Source organism: Phyllostomus discolor, chromosome 5 (assembly GCF_004126475.2).
Source record: "Phyllostomus discolor isolate MPI-MPIP mPhyDis1 chromosome 5, mPhyDis1.pri.v3, whole genome shotgun sequence".
NCBI lineage: Eukaryota > Metazoa > Chordata > Mammalia > Chiroptera > Phyllostomidae > Phyllostomus > Phyllostomus discolor.
In genome coordinates, this window is record NC_040907.2 from 125,584,291 (window position 1) to 125,610,422 (window position 26,132).

The 26,132-nt window shown below is 45.6% G+C and overlaps 1 long non-coding RNA gene across 1 annotated transcript; it reads left to right on the forward strand.

Moving 5' to 3' along the window:
* On the forward strand, positions 1–26,132 carry LOC118500470. Its single transcript, XR_004903029.1, has 4 exons — positions 1–189; positions 11,136–11,145; positions 22,962–22,966; positions 26,120–26,132. It is a non-coding gene; the product is annotated as an uncharacterized LOC118500470 (long non-coding RNA).

Sequence of the window (26,132 nt, forward strand, 5' to 3'; positions counted from 1 at the left end):
TATTTAATAAAGTTTCCTTTTTCAAGATGTACAGCTGGTGGGACATGTTGTTCATGCATCTTCACCAATAGCTGGGGCATCCCCACCTTTGGTGTTTCTTGTGTAAATTACTTAAGCTCTGTGCTTTGAAACTAGTTGAATAAATCCTTTACTAAGGAGCTCCTGAAGGGCTGCCCTGGCCAAGGAACTGTGGCTCTCCAGTCTCTCAGAGACAACAGCTGGGTTTCTAAGATGACAGACTAAAGGGACATCTATCAGTCCTGGAAGTACACTGCTCGATGTCTGGGAAACACATAAAATTCAACTCCACATGGGAGTATGAGAGGGTACAAGTCACAGTGATTATACAGCCAATGCACCCAGATCTAGAAAAGCATGGAATCCAGGCAGCACACTTTGTAGATATTTGTAATGATGCTAATGTCTTACTGCGCACTGACTTGAGCTCTAACAGATAAAGAACTCATTTAGAAGCAGGATTGTTGAGCCTGGAATTGTCAACAATACTCTCAGCCTCTGTACCATGTTTTTTTTTTTAATGCAAGTAGTTAATTTTATTTATTTATTATTATTTTTTAGTTTTTTCTTTTTTATTAAATCATTTTTATTGTTATTCTATTACAGTTGTCCCAATTTCCCCCCCTTTGCCCTTCCCTGCGCATCCCACCCCACTCCCACAGTCAGTGCCCACACTGTTGTCCATATCTGTGGATCATTCATACATGTTCTTTGTCTAGTCCACAGGTGGCAAACACAAGGCCCGTGGGCTGAATCCAGCCCTCCACCTTGTTTTATCCGGCCTGGCACCTTCTTTCTACGCAGTGGCAGCACTGAGCTCTCACTTAACTCTTACAGAGTAGTTACATTTATACAGTCCTAAAATTACATTCAGCCCTTTGAAGACAACTGCAAGGCTGATGTGGCCCCCAGTGAAAATGAGTTTGACACACCTGGTCTAGTCCCTTCTTTTTCTTTCCACCATTATCTTCCTCTCCCCTCTCCTCTGGTCACTTTAGTCTGTTCCATGTTTCCATGCCTGTGGTTCTATTTTTTTCATCATTTATTTTGTTCATTAGATTCTTCTTATAGATGAAATCATATGATATTTATCTTTCACCAGTTGGCTTATTTCACTTAGCATAATATTCTCCAGTTCCAACCATGCTGTCACAAAAGGTAGGAGTTCTTTCTTTCTTTCTGCTGCATAGAATTCCGTTGTGTAAATGTACCACAGTTTTTTGATCCAGTCATTTATCGATGGGCACTTAGACTGTTTCCAGCACTTGGCTATTATAAATAACACAGCTATGAATATAGGAGTGCATAAGTTCTTTTGCATTGGTGATTCAAGATTCTTAGAATATGTTCCCAGCAGCGAAATCACTGGGTCAAAAGGCAGTTTCATTTTTAGTTTTCTGAGGAAATTCCATTCCACAGTGGCTGTACTAGTCTGCATTCCCACCAACAGTGCACAAGGGTTCCCTTTTCTCCACAACCTCTCCAACATTTGTTTGTTGATTTGTTTATGATTGCCATTCTCACCGGTATGAAGTAGTATTTCATTGTGGTTTTAATTTGCATCTCTCTGATGGCTAGTAATGCTGAGCATCCTTTCATGTGTTTCTGGGCCCTCTGTATGTCCTCCTTAGAAAAGTGTCTATTCAGGTCTTTTGCCTATTTTTTAATTGGACTGTTTGTCTTCGTGGTGTTGAGTCATATGAGTTCTTTATATGTTTTGGAGTTCAAACCTTTGTCCAAGATATCATTGGCAAATATGTTCCCCCATACAGTCAGTTCCCTTTTCATCTTGATAATGGTTTCCTTAGCCATGCAGAAGCTTTTTAGTTTGATGTAGTCCCATTTGTTTATATTTCCCTTTATTTCTGCCCTAGGTGGTATATTGGCAAAAATATTGCTATGTGGGATATCTGAAAATTTCCTGCCTGTTTTTCTCTAGGATTTTTATGGTTGTACCAGGTTCTTAAAAAGCTTCTCTTCAAAGTCTGTCCCTGAAAGACAACACACAGCTTAGGTTCTTGTAAATCTGTCTTCTCCTAGATCTTCCTTCTCTCACTTCTAGTCCCTTATGCCCTTGAGTTAATGTGGTTGCATCATTTTCGATTAGGTGGTCTCCCTTTGCACTGGAATCTTAATCAGGGATCAATGGTGAGAACAGGTTTTGGATAAGTTGACGTGAAGGGGCAAGAGGAAACCAAGATTTTCTTAAGGGGGTGTCTTTTAGTGGCTGTACAGGGCTGTGCTCACAGAAAGAACAGGGTGTGGTTACTAGATGTCTGCACAGCAGGAAGCATGCTCGGTCATGGTGTCCATACTTAGAATCATTGTTTAGACAGAACCTGGGCAGATTACAAAACAAGGCAAAGGCTCCTAGACTCTTAGTACAATAAATGAGAAAAGTCTATAGATTTAGCCTCACAACTCACCAGGGCCCTTCCAAAGTGCAACACTCTTCTAAGATGCTATCTTCTACAGTTTTGGGAACCTCCAGTGGAAATAGCTTAGTTAATCAAACTTTCCCATTAGTTCATGGCATATGAGCATCACTGATCTATATGGAATCCTTCCATGTATTACCTTTCCCTATACCCTCTCTTCTCTCCCTCCCAATTGCCCATACACAACCAATGTGATGTGTATGATATCTGAACATTTCCTTGCATTATTACAAAATGTCTTATGTGCATATACTAATGAGTCTCATGCTGTCTTTTCCCCACTAGGTCTTTTTTTTAAAACATATTTTTTTATTTTTCAATTTCAGTTCACATACAGTATTATGTTTCACTGTACAATATAGTGATTAGACTCTTATATAACCTAGAAAGCGATCACCCTGATAAATCTAGTACACATCTAACACCCCTATGCTATCCTTTACATCCCCATGACTGATTTGTAACTACCAATTTGTTCTTCTTTTTTAAAAAATATATTTTATTGATTATCCTATTACAATTGTCCCATTTCACCCCCTTTATTCCCTTTTTCCCTGTACACTCCCTCCTGCCCACATTCTCCCCTTTTAGTTCATGTCTGTGGGTCATACACACAAGTTCTTTGGCTTCTACATTTCCTATACTATTCTTAACCTCCCCCTGTCTATTTTCTACCTACCATCTATGCTACTTATTCTCTGTACCTTTTCCCCATCTCTCCTCCTTCCACTCCCCTGTTGCTAACCCTCCATGTGATCTCCATTTCTGTGGGTCTGTTCCTGTTCTAGTCGTTCGCTTAGTTTGTTTTTGTTTTTGTTTTTGTTTTAGGTGTGGTTGTTAATAATTGTGAGTTTGCTTCATTTTACTGTTCATCTTTTTTATCTTCTTTTTCTTAGATAAGTCCCTTTAACAGTTCGTATAATAAGGACTTGGTGATGATGAACTCCTTTAACTTGATCTTATCTGAGAAGCATTTTATCTGAGAAGCACTTTATCTGCCCTTCCATTCTAAATGAAAACTTTGCTGGATAGAGTAATCTTGGATGTAGGTCCTTGCCTTTCATGACTTGGAATACTTCTTTCCAGCCCCTTCTTGCCTGTAAGGTCTCTTTTGAGAAATGAGCTGACAGTCTGATGGAAACTCCTTTGTAGGTAACTGTCTCTTTTTCTCTTGCTGCTTCTAAGATTATTTCCTCTTTAATCTTGGGTAACTTAATTATGATGTGCCTTGGAGTGTTCCTCTTTGAGTCCAACTTCTTTGGGACTCTGAGCTTCCTGGACTTCCTGGAAGTCTATTTCCTTTGCCAGATTGGGGAAGTTCTCCTTCATTATTTGTTCAAATAAGTTTTCAATTTGTTGATCTTCCTCTTCTCCTTCTGGCACCCCTATAATTCGAATGTTGGAATGTTTAAAGTTGTCCTGGAGGTTCCTAAGCCTCTCCTTATTTTTTTTGGATTCTTGTTTCTTCTTTCTGTTCTGGTTGAATGTTTCTTTCTTCCTTCTGGTCCACACTATTAATTAGAGTCCCAGTTTCTTTCCCATCACTATTGGTTCCCTGTACATTTTCCTTTATTTCACTTAGCACTGCCTTCATTTTTTCATATAATGTGTGGCCACATTCAACCAATCCTGTCAGCATCCTGATTAACAGTGTTTTGAACTGTGTATCTGATAGGTTGGCTGTCTCTTCGTCACTTAGTTGTAGTTTTTCTGGAGCTTTGAGCTGTTCTTTCATTTGGACATTTTTTTGTGTGTGTCTCAGCACACCTGTTACGTAGTGAGGGGCAGAGCCTTAGGTGTTCACCAGAGCGGGGCAACCCACTTTGCTGTGTTGTGACGAATGTAGGGCAGGGACCCGAGAGGGAACAATGGCGCTTGCTCTGCTGTCTGCCAGATTTCAGTCACTTCCCCACTACCCACAAGAAAAGTGGGCCCTTCTGGCACTCATTCCCGATGGGTTGACTTGTGTACGTTCTAGGAACCCTATGGGTCTCTCCAACGAACTCTCCTGTGAAGCTGGGAGTTTCTCCCGCTCAACCCCCACAGGTTTTTTAAATCGGTGGTTTGAGGCTTTATTTCCCTGTGCTGGGACGCAGGGTTTCGAGGTTTGTATGTCTACCCAGGTGTTCCTCCCAGTTTATCCTCATGTGAATGTGGGACCACCCACTCCACCAGCTGCCGCCTCACTGGGTCTGCCAGCCATGGTCTTACCCTCCCCGGTCCTCTACCACCATTCTGCCTCGAGTCCTATCTGCCTAGCTGCTCCTCTCTGCCCCTCCTGCCAGTCTGGATGGGTGTTTCTTCTCTAACTTCTTGGTTGTTGGACTTCCGTACAGTTCAATTTTCTATCAGTTCTGGTTGCTTTTTGTTTTAAAATTGTTATTTTCCTTCTTTTGGTTGTGTGAGGAGGCACAGTGTATCTACCTATGCCTCCATCTTGGCTGGAAGTTCCCCCACTTGGTCTTAACTGATACAGTCACATTATGTGTACACCTAGTCTGTTTATCTGTTATGTGATACTCAGTGGCAGGTGGCCACTACACCTTTCCTTGATGCTATCCTGGGATGTACACTCAATTGCCTCCATCTGTCACCACAAACACTGAGAAGACCATCTTTCTACATGTGCCCCATATATCTGTAGGACAAACATTTTGGGTTTTACCCCCAGGAATAGAATTGCTTAATTTGACTAAATGATACCAGATTGTTTTCCAGAATGGCTGTCCCAGTGCATATTCCCACGACAATGCATGAGTATTTCTGTATTCTTGCATCCCTATCAATATTTCATATAATCTAGCTTCCTACCACTTGCCAGCTTAATGGGCGTGAAGGGATCACATCATGTCATTTTCATTTCTGAGGACGAACATTTTCTTTTATAGCATTTTGGGTATCCTTGACTTTGCCTTTTCTTTTGGGGTTCCCATCTGTCTTATTTTAAAGAATTCCTCTTATTCAAAGATAATAGTCCCTCACTGGTTTTATATTGGATTTCAATCTGTTCTCTGACATAACATTGTCCACTGTTATCTTCCATTGAACAGAAACTTAACTTTGATTCAACTCATATTTTTGACTTAAGGTTTGTGATACTAGGGTCTCACAAAATCACTTTCTATTTTCTTTAATAGGTCTCTAGTCTATCTAGGCCCTCTTACAAAAATAATTATGGCTAAAGAGCTTTTTGAAAAGAATAGAAACATGCAGTGGTATGGTATTCAGTTGTTTTTCTCTTGAGTCACATTATTTTTCCATACTGTTTAGACAAGCTTGTCCTTTACCGCTGATGTGTGGTGGCCTCTTTGTCATAGTTCGCTCCTATGCACACTTAGGTCTCGCTCCTCTGTCCATCATGTAAATGCCATACCACTCTCACTATTGCACCCTGCTGCTAGGCAAGTCCCCTTCTTTATATTTCTGTGCAGCTGAATTGGCTGTTTGTGGACATTTTTCTTTATATAGGTTGTAGTATAAATTTGAGTAATTCAAATTAAGCAAGGATTTGGGGATTACTTGGAATTTACAAACTAATTTGGAGGTAACCAAATCTTTAGTTCTTTCAAGAACATGGACTGTTCATTCTAAAAGAATCTTATGAGAATCTTTTTTCTTAAGTTAACTCCTAGAAACCTTATAGTTAAAGACATTCCCCTTTCCTGGCTTGCTAAATTATTAAATCCTAAACAAGTAAACTACTTTTTTGCTGGAAAAGTAAAAAAGCAAAAACAAAAGCACTTGTTTTTTTTTTTTTCTTCTGTATAGTAACATGGTGAAACACTAGACTTTTCTGAATTTGAACTCTTTTTCTCCTGGGATAAAACCTTGTTGTTCATGTTGTACTTTTTAAAAAGATTTTACTTATTTATTTTTAGAGAAAGGGAAAGGAAAAGAGAAAGAGAGGGAGAGAAACATCCCTCCGTTGTCTGTTGCACACCCCCAACTGGGGACCTGTCCAGCAACCCAGGCATGTGCCCTGACTGGGAATAGAATCAGCGACACTGTAGTTCACAGGCTGGTACTCAATCCACTGAGCCACACCAGCCAGGGCTCATGTCATAATTTTAGGTACAGCATTGGGTTTAGTTAGCCAATTTTTTAGTCTTTTGCATCCATGTTTGTAGGTGGAATGGGCATTTATGTTTGTAAGGCTGGGAACTGAGCCTGACACTCTGAGCAGTGAAAAAACCATTCTGCCACAAACAGCCCTTTTAGAATGCCTAGAACATAGTTAAGTTTAGAAAGAAGGCTGTCTTCTAACTGGCACAGATCTAGGAGGCATCTGCCCACCACAATGGGCTTCCTGTCACCACTGCTGGGGTGTCCACGTCAGCCTGATTGGGGCCATTTGGGGCCGTCTTGCCAGTAAACATCTCCAGCATTAGTCAAGTTCATTCTTTGTATTCATGCAGACATTGCAAGAGTCTGAACTTGTGGGATCATTTCTGAGAATTTAATGTCAAGTCATTGGCTTCAGTCAAATAAGATGTACCCCACTTCTAGACCCTTCTATTTTTACGATAACTTTCCATTTTGTTACAAAACTAGCACCCTATTACTATAGAAAGTAGACAAGCGATAATGTCACTCTCTGATGATCAGAGATCACTACTGCAATGGTCTAGTACTTCCAGATTTTTTCTTAACTTAAGATAACATATGAAATGAGACCAAATTGTCCTCTATAGTCTGTCCAAACAGTTCTCAGTCCAGTACCATGCCTCAGCTCGTTCTGTCTAGTTTTAATCTAGTACCATCCCTTTTGAAGTTTGTTCTATAAGGGATCAAATTAGGTTGTTCTGTAGAATGTCACACCTTCTTGGTGACAGACTGGTTTGGTTACTGCTATTTAGTATTGTCTAGCTTGTGGACAGTGTCTAGCTTGCCCCTCTATCCTGTATGTATTCTGGAACCTAAGTTTTGCATCCAAATGCTTAATGGAGTCTAGCTAAAAGTACTAAACTTGAATCCATTATTGATAATACTAATAACACTCCACGTTGCATGATATCAGAAAATATCCTTAGTGATAAGACTTCTACTGGATCAGAGTGGCAGTAATCTGACCCTATAATCATACACAGTCTGTATCTCTTGTCATTAGGAAGAAATTCAAAGTGTTGTCACTTTGGCATTATACAAAGATCCAGTGTCCTGTCTCTATTCACTAATTAGCTTTACATAAATTGGCAGCCCCTGGCCTGGATCTGGGGTCCTGTACTCTAGAGGTCATGCTCACTCCCAATGGAAGGTCTGCCGCACCTGCAGAAGGAGCTACATCCTTGTGCTGCTGCATGTCCACCCATTCGCTGTCTTTCCCATTTCTCCTGATGAGCAGTAGCTCTCTCACATGGCAATTTCTTCCTTCCAACACTGAGTTTGCTCAGAGTTACTATTCATGAGCAAGGCCTGGTGGGCAGCATCTAGCTGACTTCTAGTAGCTTCTCTTTATTAAAGAGTACTTCAGCTCTTTTTACATTTATGTCCTCACTGAGAGGCCCCCGAGGGTGCGATCCTGGGGAAGGCAGCCACTCTGAAGTGGCCAGAAGATACAGTTAATTGCACCAATGAACACCATCTAGGTGTGTATGAACGTCTGTGCTGAGGCACCAGCTCGGGCAGCGGATGTGGAGGTGAGTGGTGGGAAGGCCTCTGCCCTCCCTGTGAAGGAGGCTGTAGGGTCACTGCAGACCTCTTATGACAAGCATGCCATTGAGACCTGGATCAGGTCCGCTCTCAGAGGCAGTCTCCCAGCTCTGTAGCTCATGTTGGGCTGACATCCTGACTGTATCCATGCAGTGTATGAAGCTGGCCTTTCTGACTACCTTCACGTCCTCATATTATGGGGACAACAACTTTAGTTGTGGTGACTGCTGAGAGGCAGGCATTCCTAGAGGACGAGGTAGGCTTTGCCCCGAGGGTGACTTATCTTTGTGTCCAAGTGAGGAATCTCATGTTTGATCCATCTATATTCAAGCCTGTTCCTGAATGTTGCTGGCCCCAGAAGGTCCTTCTGTGTTGGTATCTTTAGTGCTAGCAGTGACAGGTAAAAACGCACACGCGCAAGGCCACCTTTAGCATCCCTTCTGGCCCCAGGGTGGCCAAGGGCTGTTCTCCCTCATCAAAGAATTCTTTAGCCAGTGTCACAGTGATGCTGTTTCTTGTGCAAGTGTAACATGCAGCGCCGGTGACAGGAATCTGGGCATCTTGCTGTTAATGCTCAGTGACCATCTACATGCCCTCTACTTCAGAGTCCTCATGCATCATGGGTCACATCAATAACTCTCGCTGACATGATATAAGTAGAACTGACGTCACTTCTTATCCAAGGCAGTGCTCTTCCTATGGGCGGGGCAGGGGGGTTGACCCTGAAAGCTATGGATTCTAGATGGTATAGCTGGGGATAGAACATTTCTGGGTCTATCCTAGGAAGAGACCTGCACAAACATTACCCTAGTGAGACTTGAGCTAGAAGTAAATTTTGTGCTAAGTCACCATGGACTGAGTTGTTATGAGACCATAGCTTAGCATTGCCTGGACTGATATGTGCTCCCTGTGGACTAGGCATTTCCCTCCCTACCAATTCCATCACCGCTGTCCATCTCCCTGCCTCAGCTGGGACAGAGGCATTGCAGTTTGGATCCCTGGGTATCTTCCTAACAAGGCTGTGAAAACATTTTCTCCCCTTCTCTCCCTCACCCCTGTCTTCAGCTCAGAGCCCAGCATTACCCTGGCACCCTGATAGTGGTGGTGGCCTTGCAGCCCAGGCCCCACATGGAAGCTGGCTTTCTCACGGTGGCTGTGGCTTCGCCTCAGGGATGTTCCCTCAGTGGCTCTAAGAACAAAGGCATTTTCAAAGGCAGCAAACCAGTCAGACAGCATCTTCCTGAAGACTGGACTGTGGCTGTCCCTTGGATGTGGCAGAAGGGAGAGCAGGTGAGGGTTTTTCATCCTGTGTGAGCACATAAGAGCCAGACCTGGGGAAGTCAGGGCATCATGGATTAACCAGGCTGTACTTGCTGCCTGTGACCACCTGGAGTCTGAGTCCCTTTGCCCATGGTTGCAGAAATCTCCACCCTTTTAGTTCTAGAGGGAAGCAGCACTCACTTGCCACTGCAGAAACTAAAATTCAGATAACCCCTTCCCCAGCCTTTCTTGCAGGCAATGTACACATGTGACCCAGGCTCCATGGACTAGTGTGCTCACTCTGGCTTTGGAATAGAAGCCTAGAAGGCAAAGATTCTAGGACTTTAGATGGTAACCTCCTCTTTATTAACTGTGACAGCTGCAACAAGACCAAGCTCCAGGCAGCACTGGACATGGCCATGTTTCTGTCCCACCAGCAGAGGTGACTGCATCACCTAGCACTCAGCGGTGGGGGCTGAGCTGTCCTCAACAGTGAGACAGGTCTGCTGTGTGGCCTCGGAGCCCCGGACTTCAGCCATCCTGAGGATTCTATGAGTGCCCTCAGTCTTCATTATGGTTAAATTGGCCAAAATCAGTCTCTGTTGCTTGTGACCAAGCACCCTGGCTGACAAATCACGATCTGGGCTGGCTGCAAGGAACTAGACTTTAAGAGAAATGGACTATCCTGCTAGACCAGCCGGGGCTGAAGGCAGTGATAATCCAACTGGTACGAAGGTCTGAGACTCTCAAGCCTGTGCCGTGTGGAAACAAAACAAACTGCCACCAAGCACAAAATGTCCTTAAAGCCACCTGGCAACCACCCCAGCTCTGTCTTGACTCAGAACGTGGTTCTTGCTATAAAAGGGACTAGTTTGCTGTCCAAAGCCACACTTTAGTGAACACAATGCTGCTGGATCTTACTTATACCTGCTTGTTCATGGTAAGAAGCACAATTCTTGGTGGGGGGCTTTGTTTTAAAGCCGGTCACATGCCATACTTGCTCTACCTTTGGTGGTGACGTGAAAAGCTGGTCCTGAGTGGTGCCCAGAGCAAGAAGAGGTGCCAAAACAGGACGTGGTTGGGCAGCTCTGCCCCTTGGTGCTCATAACCCAGCAGGGTGTTTGTGTCCAAGTGTCTTTAGCAAACTGGGATGCTATGTGGAACTCCTGGCAATCCCTGATAGAATCTCAGTGGAAGCCCATAGCGTTTTAGGGCAAAGCCAGGCTGCCATCTGCAAGTAATTGCTCTTTTTTTTAAAGTGTATTTTATTGATTATGCTATTACAGTTGTCCCAGTTTTTCTTCCTTTGCCCCCTTCTGACTGGTACCCCCTTTCCTCCAGCAATCCTTCACCACTTAGTTCATGCCCATGGGTTGTACATATAAGTTCTTTGGCTTCTCCATTTCCTATACTATTCTTAACATCCCCTTGTCTATTTGTACCTACCAATTATGCTTCTTATTCCCTGCACCTTTCCCCTCCTTTTCTCCCTTCCCCCTCCCAACTGATCACCCTCCAAATGATCTCCATTTCTGTGATTCTATTCTTGTTCTTGTTGTTTGGTTAGTATGCTTTTTTTAGATTCAGTTGTTGATAGTTGTAAATTTGTTGGCTTTTTACTGTTCATAGTTTCAATCTTCTTTTTCTTAAATAAGTCCCTTTAACATTTCATGTAATAATGGCTTGGTGATGATGAACTCCTTTCACTTAACCTTGTCTGGGAAACACTTTTTCTGCCCTTCCATTCTAAATGATAGCTTTGCTGGTTAGAGTAACCTAGGTTGTAGGTCCTTGCCTTTCATGGCTTGGAATACTTCTTGCCAGTCTCTTCTTGCCAGCAAAGTTACTTTTGAGAAATCAGCTAATAGCCTTATGGGAACTCCTTTGTAGGTAACTCTCTGCTTTTCTTTTGCTGCTTTTAAGATTCTCTCTTTATCTTTAACCTTTGGCACTTTAATTATGATGTATCTTGGTGTGTTCTTCTTCCTGTCCAACTTATTTGGGACTCTTTGTGCTTGCTGGACTTGTATGTCTATTTCCTTCACCAAATTAAGGGAATCTTTTTTCATTATTTTTTCAAATAAGTTTTCAATTTCTTGCTCTTCCTCTTCTCCTTCTGGCAACCCTATGATTTGGCTGTTGGCACATTTGGAGATGTTCCAAAGTCGTCTTACACTACCCTCACTTTTTTGAATTCTTATTTCTTCTTTTTGTTCTGATTTAGTGTTTATTTCTTCCTTATGTTCCAAAATGTTGATTTGAATCCTGGCTTTTTTCCTGTCACTGTTGGTTTCCTGTGGATTTTTCTTTATTCCTCTTAGTGTAAACTTTACTTGTTCCTTTATGTTGTTGCTGTACTCGATGAGTTCTTTGAACTTCCTGATCATCAGTGTTTTGAACTCTGAATCTAATATGTTGACTATCTCTGTGTCGTTTAGTTCTTTTTCTGGGGTTTTGTTCTGTCCTTTCATTTGAGCCATATTTCTTTGTCTCCTCAATTTGGCAGCCTCCCTGTGTTAGTTTCTATGTATTAGGTAGAGCTGCTTTGACTCCCTGTCTTAGTGTGCCCGTTAAGTTGTGTGGGGCAGAGACTTAGGTATTCGCCAGGGCAGGGAGACCTGTTTCACCGCTTTGTGGCTCTCTGTGGGAGGAGGGCTTGGAGAGGGGACAATTCTGCTGCCTGGCTTCTGGAAGTTTGCCTGGCATTTACCCCATTTCCAGTTATTTCATCTACTTCCTATATGTAATTGGCACCCTTCCAGTTCTTGCCCTGGTGATATATCCTAGAGTGGGTGGGTTTCTATACATTCTAAGTCCATGCGAGTCCTTTAAACAGATTATCCTGAGAAACTGGCAGTTTCTTCTGCCTCTGTGACCCCCGCTGGTTTTTATAGCCAGAAGTTATAGGACTTTATCTTCCTGGTGCTGGAACCCTGGGCTGTGTTGTCTGGCCTAGGGCTGAGACATTCACTCCCAAGGTGTCCTTCCCAATTTTTATCCACCACACATAAATGTGGGGCCACCCGTTCCACCACCACCACCCTTGGCTCTCTACACCACACTGCATCTCCTTGCCTTGCTTCCCTGACTCTGCTTCTCCTCCCCTCCTACTTGTCTGGATGAGTGTGGCTTCTTTAAATCCTTGGTTGTTGGACTTCCATACAGTTCTATATTATGGCAATTCTGGGTGTTGTTTTGAGGTTAATTATAATTCTTGTGGTTGCACAAGGAGGTGAAGTATGTCTATGCATGCCTCCATCTTGACCAGAAGTCCCCCAAGTAACTGCTCTTGAAGTGGTGCTTGACTGTCTATTTGGTCCCTAGTAGAAAGCAAATACTGCCTACACTGACCAGATGAGATGATGTGTCCAGCCATTACTGGGCATGTCCAGTAGTCCAAGGGCCCAAGTACATCCTATGAACACATGTAAATTGCACAAATAGTTGGTTACATAGTATCACTAAACCTGTCGTACTGCCACCTATGACTCACGGAGAAAAATCTAGACACTTATAAATGATGTCAAATAAAATAAGATTACCTTATGCAAGAGAGGCAGGGGAAGTATAGTATGATCCAGGGAACCCCCTGAAAAAAACCCTAATAGCTGGGTAGATTAGAAGACCATAGGAACCTTACATTAGCAGCACTACCAAGGATATACTTATTTCAGTAATAAAAGTTTGGATCATTTCCCCATTTATCAGGGGTGTTCAACCTTTTGGCATCTCTTGGTCACACCAGAAGAAGAGAAGTTGTCTTGGGCCACACATTCAATATACAAACACTAACAAAAACAAAAACAAAAACAAAAATCTCATAATGTTTTAAGTTAATTTATGGTTTTGTGTTGGGCTCCATTCATAGCCATCCAGGGCTGCTTGCAGCCTATGGTCCACAGGATAGACACCCCTGAAAATAAACTGAAATCTTAGATTAAGGGAAAAGGGAACAATGGAGTTTGTTTTGGAAGATGAGCCACAAATAACCATTGCCTTGTAACTGTTATAATGAAAGATCATTGACAATGGTCTACATTTATCTTCCTTACAGTGACTACTGTGTACCTCTTATATAAGTTGTGATGGAGACTCTTTGCACATTCTAGACCATATGTCACAGTATTGTGACAAAATTCAAACAGAACTAAAAAGAATGGATATTACCTTTTGTTGGATGGCAGTGGAATGACTTGGATATTCTTGGTGGGGGCCAGAGATGGCTACCTAAGTAATAAGTATCATACTTTTTTGAAGAATAGGAAGAAGAGGCTGTTGATGTTAGGTATTAAAAGGGGTGTACTTAGTGGATGCTTGAGGATTTGTTTCCTTTGCTGTGAACCTAAGTCCTCCTTCTGTCTAGGCATTTCCCCATCTAGATGTGTCAGTGTCTTCCTACTGCAGAAATAAAAGTATCTTAAATTTGCTTTCTCAGCTGATCTTACAGTTTGTGCTTGGAGGTGGCAGCAGTGGGATCTTGAAGCAGTTCTGTCTGTGATTTTGGGGAGGGGGTTGTTTCTGGCTGAGCCTTGTTCTCTGGCTTCCATGCTATCTAACAAATTCCTCTTCTGTTTCAGTCAGTCTGTTCTTATAACAGAGAATAAAAGCTTTATACTACTCTAACTTACCATGAAATGGAATTAGAGTAAAAGGTACTAACACCCTCATAGAAGATTCGTGTATTAAAAGCATCCTTAGAAGTATTGTGTAGACATCAGCAGTTGCAGCTCCTGCTTCACCAAGGAACAGCCCTGACCACGACAAACTGGGCATCAGCGACTCCTGTCAGAACCAGCAGAAACGCTGTCTGCACATCCTGTCCAGGTGTCAGCAGTGAAACTGCAGATGGAGTTGATGAAACAACATGGTGACATGTACAGGAGATAACACTGAAACACCCAGCAGCAGAGCTGAGAAAGTGCTCATCACCAGAAATTCCTTAGTCCCCCTCTCCCCTCCCTTCCCCTATGTAAACTAGCCAGGACGCCCGAGATGCTAAGATGGGCTTTGAGATGAGAGTCCCCCATCTTCCAGGTTACCAGCACCTGAATAAAATTACTGAGTTGACCAAAAAGTGAATATGGTTTTTTTTCTATAAAATAAAAGACACACTTTTATTTTCACCAATAACTTTATTAGTTTGGATATTTTGAATATGTCAGCTATCTGCTGTGTGGTATAACATTGATTGTTTTCAATTAATGTCTCAATTTGATTGCTATCACTTCAACTGTCTACTTGACCATGGAGCATCGCCCAGCAATAATCTTCAGCACGAAACTTCGCAAACCACTTTTAACACGTTCGATTAGTCACATCTTCTCCACACACTACAAAATCCTTTTTGCATTTCACTTGTATTTTTACCTTTCTTGGAATAACAAAGCATAATATGCCAAAAACATTACGTTTTCTTTCATCTTCAATATTAAAATGGCTACACAAAAAAAAAACACCAATTTTTTAAATGCATGCTGGTGTGACAGCTGTCACAGTACAATCTAACAAAATCAGTTAGAATGGGGTTAGACACAACTAAGCACCAGTGTAGTCATCTTACAGAAAGAACTAAACAAACTTTTGGGCCAACCCAATACTTTCTTTTTACATCAGCACCTGCCTCTCAAGTATTGGCTTTTGAAGTGGCTGGCAGCTGGACCTGTGTTCAGTTACATTCTGATCGATATGGCCATTGTGCAATAACTTTAAGATGCTCTGGATGCATGTTCTTTGGTCTTAATTAAGCCACTGGCTCATTCTTTTGATGGGCTGGAGGCAAGCTTGTTAGCCCTCTGGCTCTTACCTTAAAAGCTGGCTCCTCTTCATTTTCTCTCTAACCTTCATACCTACACATGGGCAACATCTATAGGATCATGTTTAGACTTGTGCATGAGCCTTTCCTTCTAGGGTAAGTGGCCTCAGGTTTCTTCGCCATTCCAATGCCAGTTACCCTCAGAGTCCCCTGTACTGCTGATCTTGCATGCCTCCTCACCACTGGTCTTAGCTCACTAACTGTCCTTCACTCTTAACCTGGAGAAAGCTTATCAAGAGCTATATGAAGCTAATGCCCCTCTTGTCTCTGATCATTCTGGGTCTCTGGGCTCCTCTGACCCACAGACCTCATTCTTGCCTGTACCTTTCTGGATGGCTCGAATCTTGGTTGCAAGATGCAGAGCCCTTTTCTAAGCCCAGAGGGAAGAAATGGTCTAGTCTGGTCTCACTCCTTGCCTTGAAGTCCCCCTTCTAGGGCTTGGGCAGTAAGAATCCAGTACCCTTTCCCTCCATCCCTGAGCGCCAGGACCCCACAAGCTGTGACCTCCGCACTCTAGCAGGGGTCAGTTTATTCTCTTAAACTTAATAAGCACCTACTTAGGTAGGATGTGAACTGATTTGATCACTCCTGTTCTGGATGACCTCTGTGCTGGGTGGGGTGAAAATGGCACCAATTGAATTTAAAAGCTGGTGTGAACCTGATGTGTCAGATTTGGGGTAAAGGCTAGAGACAGAATGTTGAATAAGATGATCCTTTTCATAGACCCAGAAGAGGAGAGTCATCCCTCAGTTCTGTCTCTGCCACTGTGTCTCATGTCTACCCTAAATTATAGCAGGAGCTTCCTAACTGGTCCCTGGGTTTCTGTTCCCATTGCCCTCCCATTCATTCATATGCCATGTTTCAGGGGTAATTGTCCTAAGCACATGTGAACATGGTTTCCCCCACAGAGCCCATGACTGGATATTCAGACGCTCTGTTCAATGAGGCCCTGGTTACCTCCAGTAACCACTACTGTTTCCAGAAACTGCTCTCATGCTTTTGTGCCTTATTGGGCTGTTCCCTCTGCCTGGAATTCCAAGGCAGCCCTGATGTCGAAAGACAGGAGCAGCAGTGCCTGGCATCTGCTGGGTGTAATGTTTGGGAAGGTCCTCAATCCTTCCTCAGGTTGAGGAAAATAGGCTGCCTAGCAGATTCTTTTCTCTCCCTTCTATCCCCAGTCCTGGGACAACCATTCCCCAGTACACCAAGAGGCTCCCAAGTGTCTGCCATGTGTAGCTTAGTGACTCCTGGGGGTGAAGAGGCAGGAGAGGTGGGGCTTATCGGGAAGAGGAGACCATGATGACTGCTAATGTTTCTTTGGCACTTGGGTTGCTCCTAAGTACTTCGTGTGCACTAACTCATTCAGTCCTCACAATAACACCATGCAAGGGATGATTATCTCATTTTATAAATGAGAAACTGAGGCCCAGAGAGGTTAAACAATCTGCTTACATTTATATAGTTGGGAAATAGTAGGGCCAAGATTTGGTCTCAGACTGTCTAGTTCTAGTGCACAGGTGGCAAACACAAGGCCCGCAGGCTGAATCTGGCCCTCCACCTTGTTTTATCTGCCCTGTCACCTTGTTTCTACCTGGCAGCAGCTCCGAGCTCTCACTTAACTGTTAAGGAGTAGTTACATTTACAGTCCTAACATTGCATTCAGCCCTTCGAAGGCAACCACGAGGCTGATGTGGCCCCCAGTGAAAATGAGTTTGACACCCCTGTCTAGGGCATTAGGGTTCTCTAAAGAAGTGGAACCAATAGGATACATAGATTTACTGTGAGGGATTTACTCACATGATTATGGAGATGGACAAATCCCATGATCTCCCAACTGGAGACTCGGGAAAGCTCGTGGTATAGATGCAGTCCAAACCTGAATTCTTCTTCTTTTTTTAATCCTCACCCAAGGACATTTTTTTTTCAATGCTTTTAGAAAGAGAGGAAGGGAGAAGGAGAAACACTGATATAAGAGAAAAACATTGATTGGTTGTCTCCTTTATGTGCCTGGACCGAGGATTTTATGCACCTGGACTGGGGATGGGACCTACAATCTAAGTATGTGCCGTGACCAGGAATCAAACCTGCAACGTTTTGGCTTTGGGACAATACTCCCACCAATGGAGCCACAATGGCCAGGAAACAAACCTGAATTCTTAAGAACCAGGGGTTTGAGTCAGAAGGCCTGAGAACCAGGAATGCCACTGTGTAAGGACAGAAGGAGATGGAAGTCCCAGGTCAAGCAGTGAACAAATTTGCCCTGCCTCTTCCTTTTTGTTCTATTCAGGCCCTGGAGAGACTGAATGGTGCCCACTGCCACTGATGAGGGTGGGTCTTTATTCAAATGCTAATCTCTTCTGGAGACTCCCTCACAGACACACCTTGAAATAATGCTTCACTAGTGATAGGCCATCCCTTAGTCCAGTCAAGAAGGTGTATAAAATTAACAATCTCAGTGTATATTTTTCCCAGTATTATAAAAAAATTTAATCATACAGACCAGTTGGTGGAATTTTACAGGGAACACCCATATACTATTAACATTCCACTAAGCTTGTTTCATCACTCAGTTGTGTCCCATCACCCCTCAGTCTTATTTTTGGTGCATTTAAAAATGAGTTGTAAATATTTGTGTATATTCCCTAAATATTTCATCATAAATATTAACTAGAATATAATATTTAATTTTTTCTTTTGTTTTTAAGGGTGTATTGCAAGCACTTTATTTTATTAATTATAATTTATTGATTATGCTATTACAGTTGTCCTGATTTTTCCCCCTTTTCCCCCCTCCACCCAGCACCCCTCACTCCCTCAGGCAATTACCCACCATTGCTCATGTCTGTGGGTCATGCATTTAAGTTCTTTGGTTGCTCTATTTCCTATACTGTACTTTACATCCCTGTGAGTATTCTGTAAGTACCTATTTGTATTTCTTAATCCTCTCACCTCTTCACCCATTCCCTACACCCCACCCATCTGGAAACCATCAAAATGTTCTCTATATCCATGATATGTCTCTTTTCTTCTTGTTTGCTTAGTTTGTTTTTTAGATTCCACTGTTGATAGATTTGTGTTTTTTGCCATTTTATTGTTCATAGTTTTGATCTTCTTTTTCTTAAATAAGTCCCTTCAACATTTCATGTAATATGGTTTGGTGATGATAAACTCCTTTAGTTTTTCTTATCTGAGAAGTTCTTTATCTGCCTTCAATTCTAAATGATAACTTTGCTGGGTAGAGCAATCTTGGCTGTATGTCCCTGTTTTCCATGATTTTGAATATGTCTTGCCAACCCCTTCTAGCATGCAAAGTTTCTTTAGAGAAAATAGCTGACAGTCTTATGGGAACTCCCCTGTAGGTAACTAACTGTTTTTCTGTTGCTGCTTTTAAGATTCTCTCTTTATCTTTCACCTTTGGCATTTTAATTATGATGTGTCTTGGAGTGGGCCTCTTTGAATCCATCTTGTTTGGTACTCTGTGATTCCTGGACTTGAATGTCTATTTCCTTCACCAAATTAGGGATGTTTTCTTTCATTATATTTTCAAATAGATTTGCAATTTCTTGCTTTTTCTCTTCTCCATCTGGCATTCCTATGATGTAAATGTTGGACCTCTTGAAGTTGTCTGAGAGGCTACTTATACTATCCTCATTTATTTTGGGTTCTTTTTTCTTCTTCTTCTGAATGGTTGTTTTTTTCTTCCTTGTGTTCCAAATAATTGCTTTGATTATCAGCTTTATCCACTCTACTGTTGTTTCCCTGTAAATTTTTCTTTGTTTCAATTAGTTTAGCCTTTGTTCCTGACTGGATCTTTTTTATGCTGTTGGGGCCTTCCTTGAGCATTCTTATAACCATTGTTTTGAATTCCGCATCTCACAGATCGCTTATCTCCATTTCATTTAGCTTTTTCTGGAGTTTTGATCTATTCTTTCGTTTGGGTTGTGTTTCTTTGTCTTCTCATTTGGGCAGCCTCCCTGTGTTGGTTTCTATGTATTAGGTAGAGCTTTGACTCTGTGTCTTGGTAGTGTGGCCTAATGTAGTGGGTGTCCTGTAGAGTCCAGTGACACAGGTTCTCCTATCACCCAAGCTGGGTACTCAAGGTGCACCCATCTTGTGGACTGAGTACTCCCTCTTCTTGCAGCTGAGCCTTGGTTGCTATTGGCAGGTCAATGGGAGGGATTTACTGAGGCCAGTTAGCTGCAAGAATTGGCTGTGACCACTTACCACCAACCTCCACCCTCTGTGGAGGATCAGCTGTGCAGAGGCAGAGTGGTGGTGCTCTGACATGGTTATAGCTGCCTACTGGGTGCACAGACCCTGGGGTTTCCCAGGTGGTGCATGCCAAGGTCAGCCTCCATCTGAATTTTGCCTGGGCCACCCTGCCTGAGCTATAAAGCAATCTGAGATGGCTGTTACTTGTGCTGAGCTTGGAGACTCCCAGGTGAAGCCAAGCTGTGAATCTAGGCTGACTGCTGCTGCTAGTGCCAGGCCTGGGCTCACTGAGGCCAGCTGTTGCTTGTTTGATAGGATTTAGGAAGTTGTTCAGCATAAGCCAAGACTAGCCATTCATATGTAAAAGCAGCTTGGGTGGGCCCACAAGTTGGGTGGAACAGAGTCTCTGAGGATCTCCAGGGCAGGGCAAACAGTGTTAGCCAGGTTGATGGAGTCTCATATATGGCACCAGCCTGTCAGCTCTGTGGCTATGTTGGGAGAGGTCTTAGAAAAGGGACAATAGCCTTTGCTCACCTTGATTCCAGACACTTCAGTTTCTCCCAGTATGCCACTGGTGCCTTTCAAGCTGCTACCCCAGTGCTGGAGCTCAGAGGGAGTGAGTCTGAGTAGGTAAGTCCATGTGTGGGTTCTATAAGAGGAAGTGCTTGGGGCTCCAGCAGTTTCTTCTACCTACTCAATTCACACTGTTTTTTGCAGCCACAGGTTGTGGGGACTTATCTTCCTGGTGCTGGAACCCTGGGCTAGGGGGCCTGGTGTGGGGCTGGAACTCCTCACTCTGGAGATATCCCTCCCAAATTTTTATTTACCACATGTGGGTGTGGGACCAGTCCATTCTGCATCTGCCCTCCTCCTACCAGTCTGCATGGATGTTTTCTTTAATTCCGTAGTTGTCAGGCATCCATTCAACTCAATTTCTGATGGTTCTGAGTGATGGTTGTCCCATATTTTAGTTGTAACTTTGATGTGGTTGTGCGAAGAAGTGAGCCATGTCTGCCTAGGCTGCCACCTTGACTGGAAGCCCTAATTTTTTCTTTTGCTGTAACATTGACATGAACCTACATTTTCAACTGCCAGGGTCTACTCTTTCTGCACTCAGGTAGCACATAACAGACCAGGCCATCCCTCCTCATTTTACAGATGTTTCCTGAACTGCCACATGTGACAGGATCTGGAGTTATGCAGTTGGATAAAACTCCATACTATAGGAGTTGACTCTGAGAGCAAAACTGAGCTACACTCAGGAAGAGGAGTGAGCAAGTTCAGTGGGACCCCAAGGTTGAGATTCCCCTCACAAAGAAGGGAAATCAGGGAAGGCTTCAGCAAGGAATGCTGGGGAGAGTTTTGAAGTAAGACATTGGCAACTAGCTAGGAACAGCCTTCAGGTGGAGGAGGGCACAGCACGTGCTGAGGCAGGGAGATGGGAACTGGGATGCTCACACAGCTGCAGGTGGCCTGCTGTGGTTAGAGCACAGAATAGGCAGAAGGGGTGTTTCCTGTTGCTGCTGTAACAAATGACCACAAACTTAGTGGCTTAAAACACAAATTACTTTCTTATAGTCCTGGAGGTCAGAAGTCTGTAATGGGTCTGACTAGGCTAAAATGAAGGTGTTACGGGGGCTGTGTCCCTAAAGGATATGTATTTCCACACCTTTTCCAGAGTCTAGAGGCTTCTCACATTCCTTCACTCATGGCCTCTTTCTGTCTTCAAAGCCAGCAATGGCCAGCCTTTCTCACCTTGCATATCTTTTATACTGCTTCCCTTGTCACATCATCTTCAATTTGCTAGTCTCTCTCCTCCATTTATAAAGACCCTCTGATGACATTGAGTCTACCTGGATGGTCCAGAAAAATTTCTCCTCAAGATCCTTAAGTTAATCACACTGCATAGTGCCTTTTGCCAGGTGAGATAACACAGTCATTGATCCTAGGCATTAGGATGTGGATGTCTCTGGAGAGGCATTATTCTGTTGGCCACAAAGGGACTGGGTGGCAGCAACCGTCAGGGCTATAGGAGCTAGGTTTGGCCTGAGGCTTCTTGGAGGGGACAGGCTTGGATAGACTTGACTTGGTAGAGGAAGAACTGAGTCAGGTGCAGAGAAGGGGACAGTCTAAGTGCTGCCATGATCTTCTCTGTCTATTAGCTTGGCAAAGAGGAGGCGCTTAGGAAGAATTTGCAAAGCAAACAAGGATGAGGTGAACCTGGCTGGCGGACAGGTGCTGGGAGGAGGAATAGCGGCTATACTGAGCCAAACTCTACCTAGATGGGGGCTGGGATTACGGCAGGAGGGCAGGGTTCTCCTGGGAGACCCTAGTGCGGAGCCCCCTCTCCGCACAGCATGAGGGTTACGACAAGTCTATTACTGTTTCCTTGTCACTCTGTCACCCATCTAATGGCTGTCGATAGTAGTTGAATGAGAATTGATGGGAAGATAGATTTAATTAACCCCAGTGTCAGCAGCTGCCGGGCCACTGGATTGTGTGTTAATAGAGCGGCTGCCAGCCCTCTCCTGGGCTTTGCTGGGCGCCCAAGGCCAGCATGAGCAATTGGGCCTGTCAGCCGGGGTGGCCAGGCAGAGGGGAAAGTGGGAGCTTAGCCCAGGCTGGCCTCTCTCTCTCCAAGAGCAGGCAGTCACCTTGTCAGTCTGACTATGCCACCTGGCTCTGCTCTCTCGTCTGGAGATCTAAGCGGGGTGCTGATGAGAGCCTAAAGCCCACCGCAGCCCCCGGCCTGAGGAAGGCACCCTGCTGGCCCAGCCTGGCGTCCAAGTTCCCTAGTCCCCTCAAGTCCAGCCCCGGTTATTGGTGCCCCAGTCAGTGCCTGGCACTGAGCCTCCGAGCATAACGTGTTCCTTAGGCTTCACTCTGCCCACTCCCTTCATTTCCAGGCTCCGCATACCACCCAGTCTCCCACCCTACCCCTTCCTTCTGCTGTCTTTCCTGCTGGGCCGTTTCCTGGGTCCCCCAGGTGGTGGCCTCACTCCTCAGCCATGCCGTTGAGGAGAGTTCAGGCCCTGCTGCCTCATGAGCCAGGAGGGCCTGCAGGGAGTTCTGCCAGGAGGCCTCAGGAGACTGGCTGCCCCCGCTCAGCACGTGCCTCTGTGTGACAACAGACCTCATCTTCCCATCCTGTCAGATGGGAGCTCAGACAAGTGGCAGTGCTGATGGGTGGTCAGCAACAGGGGCCAATGATCTGTCTCCTGTCACTGAGGGTGCCACTGAGGGGACAGAAGGAGGAAGGATTCTGGACTTTGTCCTCTTAAGGATGGCAAGCTCTGAGAGGACAGGAGCCTCGCTGGCCTCACTGTGGCCTTGTGCCCAGCACACAGGAGGCACTCCATTAGTGTTTGTTGAAGGGACACCAAGATTGAGTCTGCCCCAGGGACTGAACATGGAGGCCATGGACCCCTCAAAAAGGGTCAGACCGTGGCCACAGCCCAGGAGAGAACAGCTGCCCTAGCAGGGACAGTCTATTGTCAGCAACCCCCAGCTGTCACTCATTGCTCTGCCCCTCCATGGCTCTGTGACCCTGGGCAAGTCACTAGCACCCAGAGTTTCAGTCTGTGGGTACAAAAATAGTGTTTCTCTCACAGGGTGACACAGGACTCAGTGAAACGGTAAGTGGGCAAGCCCAGGACATGAGCTTGGTCGGAGTCAGCCTCCCGTTCCTGGACCTGGCGCCCCCACACTGCTCCCCCCCAGCTCTGACAGGGAGAGGCGGGCTTTAGAGCCAGGAAGCCAGACGCCACATGGACTCTGTCATCCAAGGACCCCAGACCACTCTCGATGGGTGAGAACTGGCTTGTCATGGGTGTCACAACAGGGGACTTTTGTGTGCCGACTTTGACAGGCTCTTGCAGACAAACTATAAATATGGAGATTCTTTCTCTCTCATCTACTTGTCACTGGAGCCCTGGGCTGGGGCCCTGCTCTGTCAGTGGAGAGAAGCAGGCCCAAGGTTCCCAAGGGCCACCTGCCTCCCAGAGTGGCGGGGCACCTGGGAGGACCCACGCTGACAGGAGGGGGGGCAGGTGTGGGGGCGCCAGCCCTGCGCCTCACCAGCCACCTTGCTCCCTGTCTGGCAGTCTCCATTTCTGCTTCACACCTCCGCTGCCTTTCATTTTCAGCTCTGATTGGTTTTCTTGTTTTAACACATACCCCAGGCCCTGTCTTTGACCCCGGTGATGGATTCAGCCACTCCCTGGGATCCAGCTGCCAAGCTTGTCAGGAGCCGCTGGGGCGTGGGGGAGGGAGAGCCTGTGCCACCCTCCTGTTCTGGGCTCTGTGTGGGCAGGGGCACCCTCCCCAGAGCCAGGAGGCAGCCCATTGCAGTCAGGATGGGGCTGGGGACTGTCAGACTCTGTCATGGGAAATGGATTTTCTCTCTGAGCCTTCGGTTTCCCTTCGGTACCAGCAGCCGTGGTGGTTGCGGACTGCTCATCTCAAAGACACGGAACGTCTGAGTCCCGGGATAAATGGGACATTGATTTTCCTTCGTGCCTCTGGATGTGCTTGCTCCAGACGTCTGCTGCTGGCTGGGCCTCCAGAGAATGGGCCAAGAGCTGGACGACATTGTCCTTGGCCCGCTGGGCCTGCAGGTACAGCAGGGCGACAGAAGGGCCACAGGACGACTGGTGCCGGCCTCCCCTGGCTGGGCCTTCGGCGGGAGGCCGTGTGTGCCACGTCCCTGCCAGACATGCGGCCCGCAGCACCTGGTGGAGTCCCCGTCAGGCTCTTGTCACAGGAAATGGTAAAGGACAAGTTGAGGGTGAGTTCCCAGCCGAGGGACAGGGGTATTTCGGGCCAGCAGATGTTCTGCGTGCCCGTGCCCAGCAGCGGTGTGGAATATCTGGATGTCTGGCTGAATTTCCACTTTCTCGACGGGTGTCTGAGGTCGCCGTCGCTGCGAGCCTGCAGGCGGGGACACAGGTGAGGCTGTCCTGTCCCCCCTCCCCTCTTGCGTCTTCGTGGTAGATTTGTTTATTCTTAAAAGTTGTAATGTTTACGAGAAGTATGTTGTTGTCCCAGGGGAAACTGACAAAGGGCACGGTTGATGCACATCCACGTTCACACACACGCTCTCACACTCACGCATGTTAGTTGCATGTGTGATCTGGGCTGGGTGTCTGTGTCCCTGCCCTACATCCGTATGTCGGAACCCTGACCCCGGCCAGAGACAGGGCCTCCAAGGAGGTAATGCAGGTTCTCGAGGCCATTAGGGTGGGGCCCGATCCCACAGAATTAGTGCCCCGTAAGAAGAGACGCCAGAGACCTTGTGTCCCCCACCCGAACACATACACCGGGTGAGGAAGGGTCATGGTGAGGACATACTGAGGAGGTGGCCATCTGCCAGCGAGGAAGAGAGCTCTTAGCAGAAGCCAAACAAACCAAACTGGCTGGAATCTTGGTATCTTTGACTTCCCAGCCCCAGGAAAGGTGAGAAATTTAGTTTCTGTTGTTTAAGCCCCCAGTTTGGGGCATTTTGTTACGGCAACTTGATCTAAGAAAATATTTATGTCTATGTGTGTGTATAACTCTATGGGGCTGTACATTATCTTATAACTTGCTTTGGCCAAGGCAACAGTAAACTTGCAGGAGTCATACATTCTTTTATTTGAAACCCACATACAGGTACAGTGACACACACACCCTTGGCCGTGGACACGCACGTCTCCCACCACCCGGGCACACGCTATACTCTCTCCCCCTCCTTTGCACATGACTCCCCTCTTCCCTCACTCCACTGGCCAGGTGCTGCAAGTACAAGAATAACCTTTCAGTGGGGAGTCCGGAGCCCCAGTTCTCCTAACTGCCACCAACTGGCAGCTTGGCACTGGGTGAGCTGTGGCCCCACCCAAGCCCCAGTTTCCTCCTATGTGAGATCCCTGAGAGGTGGGTACTTGTGAGGGTGTTTCCCTCAGGTGAGCTGGGCCTGGCCTGGACCTCGGGGCAAGGGCCTGGCGATGAAAGCGACACGGCAGTGCAGATGGCTGCTGACAGAGCTCCACGCGCAGGAGAGGGAAGCAGCTGGGCCTTGTCTGCCATCAGTCTGGGAGACACTTGACCTTCTCCCCTACATGATTTGGCAGCTTCCCAGAGCAGCCTTTGTTCAATACCCACTCCTGTGTATGTGTGTGTGGGCTGGTGGGGAGTGGGGAGAAGGGGGCTGTGGCGGATAGGGCCCTGGGACAGAGGAACAAGTTTGAAGACCCAAACTTCTAGGCCAGATCTGCTCCTTCTAGCTGTGGGACTTCTGGAAAACTCCTCTGAGCCTCATTTAATTCCTCCTTCAAGTTGTCAAGTTGGCAATGCATAATGCCCAGGGTGGTTCTAAAAGTGCTTTGTAAATGTAAAGGGCAATTTGGACATTTTATTCTTTTAGAACCCCCTGCAGCAGAGACGTGATGCCACGTGGGATCTAGTTGACTCACTTCCCCCCTGCTGTGGGGCCTCCTGCAGAACCTGTGATAATCCCCAACCCCGCGCCCTGCACCCTCATGAGGGCCAGGGTGAAACTCAGGACTGGGGTGCCAGTGAGCCAACAGGGAGGCCCCTGCTTCTTTGGGCCTTGATGTCCGACCAGAGAGGCCAGGTATGCACCCCGAGTTGACCGAGAACTGAGAAGTATGAGCTGTGCTGTTCTGATGGCCCAGTTTTCAGAAACTCAAGGAAAGGGAGAGGCAGGGAGGCCAAGAAGGCTTCATGGAGGAAGAAGCACTGAGCTA